The sequence below is a fragment of the Globicephala melas genome, chromosome 18 (assembly GCF_963455315.2).
Source record: "Globicephala melas chromosome 18, mGloMel1.2, whole genome shotgun sequence".
In the NCBI taxonomy this organism is placed as follows: domain Eukaryota; kingdom Metazoa; phylum Chordata; class Mammalia; order Artiodactyla; family Delphinidae; genus Globicephala; species Globicephala melas.
This window is the reverse complement of record NC_083331.1, coordinates 51119792-51126539: the sequence shown is the minus strand read 5'-3', so window position 1 is coordinate 51126539 and position 6748 is coordinate 51119792.

Sequence of the window (6748 nt, the reverse complement as noted above, 5' to 3'; positions counted from 1 at the left end):
ATAGTCTTACTAGCTTATCTATCAGTTACAGTTTGAAAAGTGTTTAAATGTCCTATCTTGATATTGTATACATAAACATATATATTTGTTGTGTTGTATATTTTATGCACACATGTTCAGTTCATGATTTATATCTTCTTTGTGGATAATTCAATTTATTATTGTGTAACGTTTCCTTCATCCTTTGTAATGCTTTTTTGCCCTAAGATATATTTCACTTAACATTAATAATATTAATAATGCTATACCAGCTTTCTTTCAAGTAGTATTTTCATTTTTCACTGCACGGCCTGTGGGATCTTAGTTCCCCAACCAGGGGTGGAACCCGTGCCCCTTGAGGAAGCGTGGAGTCTTAACCACTGGACTGCCAGGGAAGCCCCTTAGGTAGTATTTTTTTTTTTTTTTTTTTTTTTTTTTTGTGATACGCGGGCGTCTCACTGCTGTGGCCTCTCCCGTTGCGGAGCACAGGCTCCGGACGCGCAGGCCCAGTGGCCATGGCTCACAGGTCTAGCCACTCCGCAGCATGTGGGATCTTCCCAGACCGGGGCACAAACCCGTGTCCCCTGCATCGGCAGGCGGACTCTCAATCACTGCGCCACCAGGGAAGCCCGTGTTTCCTTCTTCTTAAATATGGAATTTTGCCTGTTTTGTTTTATTTTTCAATAAGAGTCCGTGGAAAAATGTCTTCCTTCATCCTTGAATGAGCTTTAACTTGATATAAAATCCTGGATAGATAGATTTTCTCTAAGAGCTTTGAAGATAAAATTTTATTTCTTCTGGTACCTACTGGTAATAAGTCTAACTGTAGGCCTTCTGGTCTTTTCTCTATGAGTAGATTTTAAGAATATCTTTGTGTTTTGCTCTTTTATTTTAATGTGTCTAGTTGTGCATTTACCTTTAATTATCTGGAGTATATTTTCAGTCTGATAGCTTACGTCATCAACTCTAAAAATTTTCAGGTTTTATCTTTCTGACTGTTACTTCTACCTTTTCTCCTCTTCTCTTCTGGGATTCTGTGTGTGTGTGTGTGTGTGTGTGTGTTCATTCATTTATTCACTCGTTCATTGATTTTTAATTATCTCCTTATCAATCTATTTCCATATCTCTTAACTGTTCTTTCAGAAAATGTTTTCTCTTTGCCTTTCTGCTATATTCCGGGTGAATGCCTTAGTATTACCTCCCATTTCATTCATATTACTTTGATCACTCCAGGTTAGAGTTTGTCCAGTTTACTAAGTTTTAAAAAGCATCTTTTTGCATAATTTCTCACTTCTTTGAAATGATGCTATTCCTTTTTTGCATGTCTTTGATAACTCTAGATATACTTATCTTAAAGTTTTTTTTAAGGCGGCACATTTATTTTTGTTTTGTCTAGAATGATTTCATTTCCCAATATTTGATTTTACTTGGTGTCTTTATTTTGTTAATTTTCTTTTTTGGTTTTGAGGTCCACCTTGAGTTGGTGCTGCTTTTCTTTTTCTCTCTCTTCCTCCTTTCTATTAAGAGGTTTTGTGATTGCCTCAGCTCAGCCCCTAGGACCTGTGTTTCAAAACCTGGTCTTCTCTTGATGCTTAGGGTTCTTATTCGACCATGATATTGGGAAGAGGTTAAAGTCAGATGATATGCTGGCTAGACTTGGTCACCAAGGTTGAGTCTGTCCTGGTGTCTGCCTTGGCACTCAGACTCTTACAAGCTATAGCTCTGGGCAGCAAACAGCAGCACTTTTTTTTTTATTCTTCCCAGGATGGAAAGAGGGAGGAAAGTGTCTTGACACTGCACCCTACTTCTCTGTGGTCCTGGGGAGTTGTATCCCCGCTGTCTGCATGCTTGCTGGTGAGAATGGCAGTCCTGTGACTTCAGACTCACATTTCTCTTCAGTTCCTGGTTTATACATTTTTTTTTTTTAGATTTATTTATTTATTTGGTTGCACCGGGTCTTAGTTGCAGCAGGCAGGCTCTTTAGTTGCAGCACGCATGTGGGATCTAGTTCCCCGACCAGGGATCGAACTGGGCCCCCTGCATTGGGAACACGGAGTCTTAACCACTACACCACCAGGGAAGTCCCAAGACTTATTCTTTTATTTTAATTTATTTATTTAATTTATTTATTTTTGGCTGCGCAGGGTCTGTTGCTGCGCGCAGGCTTTCTCTAGTTGTGGTGAGCGGGCGCTACTCTTCATTGCTGTGGCTTCTCTTGTTGCGGAGCACGAGCTCTAGGTGCACAGGCTTCAGTAGTTGCGGCATGCAGGCTCAATAGTTGTGGCGCACGGGCTCTAGAGCAGAGGCTCAGTAGTTGTGGCGCGCGGGCTTAGTTGCTCCGCAGCATGTGGGATCTTCCCGGACCAGGGCTCAAACCCGTGTCCCCTGCATTGGCAGGCGGATTCTTAACCAGTGTGCCACCGGGGAAGCCCTATACATTTTTTATAATATTTTTTCTCCCACTGTTGTTTGCTTGGATGTGGAGTTTGCCGGTGGCTCAAAGTGTGAACTTTGAATGTCATTTTGATAAGAGGGCTACACTCTTTTACCATCTGCTTTAAAAAAATCCCCCAACTCAACAGTGCATCCTAACCCCACTCTGGCTGCACGGGGTAGACGTGTGGCCGCGGACTTCCTCTCTCTGCGCGTTCCCGCTCTCATCAGCCGCGGGCGCGGCACACGGCACCCCATTCAACCAGCGCAGCCCATCCCTGAGCAAAACATAAGCAGAAGCTGCAGTGATTTTAAACTTCTCTCTCTTATGTAAGGACTGAAAGGTAAATTACATAAACCATTTTCTCGTAAAAATAAAGATGAAAAATGTTCATATTCATTGAGGTACAGTGATAGGATTTCTTGTACCAACTGGGCAGTGGAGGCAGCTCACCTCTCTGCTACTGCCTCCTAGAAGTCTTTAGTCTCCTAACTCTATTTTCCACATCCTGGTCATCAGCCAGGGAAAGCTGATAAAATGAGGCATTGCCTTACTAAAAAAACAAAAACAAAACAAACAAACAGAAAAACCCACCACCACCAACAAAAACAAACCACTGTTTACTATGGGTTGTAATAGATTTTGAAAACTAGGATAAATGCTACTTTAAAAATAAACATCTCAGAATCATACTTGTGATGTTTTTCACCCCCTTTTTGGGAAAGAGTGGAATGGAGATGATGAGGGAGGTTTCATTTAGATTTGTTTTAAATTTTAAAAAGCTGTTCTTTTAAATTTACCATCTGTTACTTCAGTGCTTGCAAGTGGCTATGGTAAGTGTTCGGGGCTACCAGACTGAACCATGGTATAATCCGGTATGGCTTGACCCCTACTGGGCCTTTCTCGTGGAGGGAGACCAACTTATTGTGAGTCTTGTCACATTACAAGAGAGTTTCTTTGCAAATATGTTAGCCTTCTGGTTAATGCACAGCAAAGATAAGAATTAGTTATAGCAACTACGGTACTAATTCTGTGAAGAAAATTCTATCATTCTCCTGAGAGAAACTTCTATACATACCCCAGTACATCAACATTTTTACACAGATCTTAAATAACACCAAGTAAATATGCTTAAGGCGTGCAATTAGTCTTTGCTAAGAAAGAATGATTCATACTGTCAGTTTTCAGTTGCCATCCCTTTCCTAGAGATAATTTTATTTGAGTTGAAGAAATTACTAGAAATATATTGTTGATAGTGGTGTTGATATAGCTATCTGGAGACTGTGATGTGTGTGCTATGATATGGTATATGGGAGAAAGGAGATATTCACTAAGATGAACGAGTTTAACCTTATAACCCTGAATTCAATTAGAATATCAGTGAAGACTTATTTATATTTTTTAGTGAAAAAAAAATTTTTCTTTAGCACTGTGCACTGAAATTGCCTAGAGATATTGACCGACCCAATAGCAATGAGTTACCCGAGTTCCTAGAATTTGGTCTTTAAATACCATTTTCCAGAAAAAGAGATCTGGGTCCTTGAAAAAGGAGGCTGATCGTAGGTCTAAGGTAGGAAATGTACTAGATAAGTTTGAAACTTCTTATCCAAGGCTAGTAGGATTGTGTGAAAAAGACTCAGGAGCCAACTTGAATAAGCTCCCACTGTCTGAAGGTTAGATGACCTAAGTGTCAATAAGAACAATAATTGCCATGGATTGAAACACATCAAATATGTTTAAATCCACGAGTTCAAAATGATATTTAAATACATAGATCATCTTTGGAGAATACTAGGGCTTTGAGTTATTATTTTGGAAACTGGTAAATAAAGGATAAAATCTTTATCCTGCCTTTTCTCTAAATATTCAGAGTAACCAAATTATGGATGAGAGAAAGTGTTTTTTATACATGTATTCAGGTTAATAAATGAAAAAGGGAAAGTAGAATGAAAACATCACGTTTTGAAATCCCCAATAAATTGTTAATACCACCAAATGAAAGACAGTATGTGCTTCTGATGAAAGTACCCAATATCACTTATTAAGTAGTCTTCATATATACACACATACACATACACATACCATCACCACCACCACCACCAAACCTGAATTTAACCACATGTGAAGACAGAGAAATAGAAGGGCCAAAAACATGTCTAAAACAAGACAAAACAAAAATATGAACTGTAGGAAACTTTACGAGACAAGTGACTCAGCTTCTCTTTCTCCCCATTCTCTTCCTCCTCCTTCTTCAACAACAACAAAACTGCAAGAGGAAAAAAGAGATGGAGAAAAAATTCTATAGATTAAGAGTCAAGAGCATATTAATCCAATGCAAGGGACAGAGCCTTTGTAATCGTGATTCAAACAAACTTAGAGAACATTTATAGTATAATTTGGGAAATGGGAGCACTGCCTGGATATTTGAGTAGATTCAAGAATTGCAGCTGATTAGGGAGATACATTGATAATATTGTGTCATGTTTTAAAATTGTAAACATAGTAAATTGCTGTATTGAACCAGTCTCCTGAGGCTGGAGGTAAGTGGGAGTCAGGTGGGGATGGAGGGGTTGGAGGGGTCATGGAGGTGGGAAAGGAAAGTCTGTTGTCTCCTTTTGCCAAAAGAATAAACTGTAACTTGTATTTCAGATTTGGTTTTAATTCACCCTGAAGCATGTGTGTGAGCAGTTTAACAAATGAATCGATGATACTCTTAAGGTACATAGATAGTGGGAAAAGTTTCTAGCTCATTTTTCTCTACTATATATAAAGAAAGTGTATTGAAACTTCATAACAGATTCAAGCATCTCCATATATATTACAATTGACAGAATAGAAGTCTCACTACCTAATAAAAGAGTTAAAAAATATATATGCCTGCATTTTAGTATTTTGTGTTTGTTAAAATTTGGTAGAATCCTAAGATTTTTTCCCTTTTCCTCCCTAAATTAATTATCCAATATTGAGCTAGAAGACAACCATAAGAATAAAGAATAATAAAGAAAGAAAAAGGAAATTTTGAAGCTGAATATTTTGATACTTACATAAACAATTTTTCCCCCATGGTACATATTTCCTTTACCACAACAAAGTATCATGGAATGACGCACTTCAGCAGTAATTCCTATAGTATTTCTTGAATGACTTTGCCTCCACTTAAAATTGTTGAAAGTTTTCCTAGGTTGTGAGATCTCTGAGAAGGTAACATATTTGATCCAGAAACACATATATGTGAAATGCCTGAAACACAGTTGATGCCTGGTGACTGGAAGTTATAATTATTATGTCAGAAAAAAATAATATTAGCATACGCGTTGATTGTCCCCATTTCCCTGCCTGTCAAAGAAAATCTGCATTGGTGAGCTCAGTTTTCTACCTCTTCCCACATCCTAAAAAAGGATGGATAATTTTGTGCTGAATTTAAGCCTAAATTAATCTGCTGAACAATGTGATAAGAAAGAAGAGAGAGAAAAGGAGGAGGGCAATATTAGGTAGGCTGGGAGTTTAAGAGGGGTTTTTTTGGGGGGGAAGTAGGGTTGGGGATGAGGGAAGAGGAATTTAATATAAGCGAATGTGGAGTATGTATTTGGATCCTCTTGAATGTCCTTTAAGAGTCACTAGTAAATGATGGAATTCTTCTTAATTACATTTCAAGAGTTGAACTACACTTCTTGAATAAATGCAGCACTGTTATGGGACTGAACCCTGAGTATCTCTGGATTTACAAGGTTTACAGTATTATTTACTTAAAAGATGAGTAGTAAAGGATTAACAGTGCCCAAAGAGAAGTTTGTCCTTTTCCTTCAACTCCTGGGAGATCCCTGGAATGTCCTGCCTGCTAAGTGTGTTTTTGTTTGCCTGGGGGCCTTGGGCCACTCCAGATATTCTATCTGAACTCTGTGATTTATGGTGAAGGCTTTGGGCCACACAGTATCATCTCTACCTGGGGAGAGGCAGGGTTGGGGGCTATAGACTAAGGTCAACTATGTGAGCAGTCAACCAAGTCTACCTGACTGAACCCCCATAAAAACTCTTGACACCAAGGATGAGATGAGCTTCTCTGGTTGTCACAGCTTAGTGTGTCTTGTCACACCTAATTGCTGGGAGAAACAGGCATGGGCCACACAAATTCACTGGGAGAGGACAGTTGAAGACTGGTGCTTGGCGTTTCCTGGACACTGTCCTATGTGCTTCCTCCCTTGGCTGGTATTAATCTGTATCCTTTCACAAAAATAAACCATAACCATGAGTAGGACAGCTCTGGGAGTCCTTCTAGTGAATTATCAAGCTGGACGGTTGTCTTAGAGACCTCTTGAACTTATGATTGGCATCAGG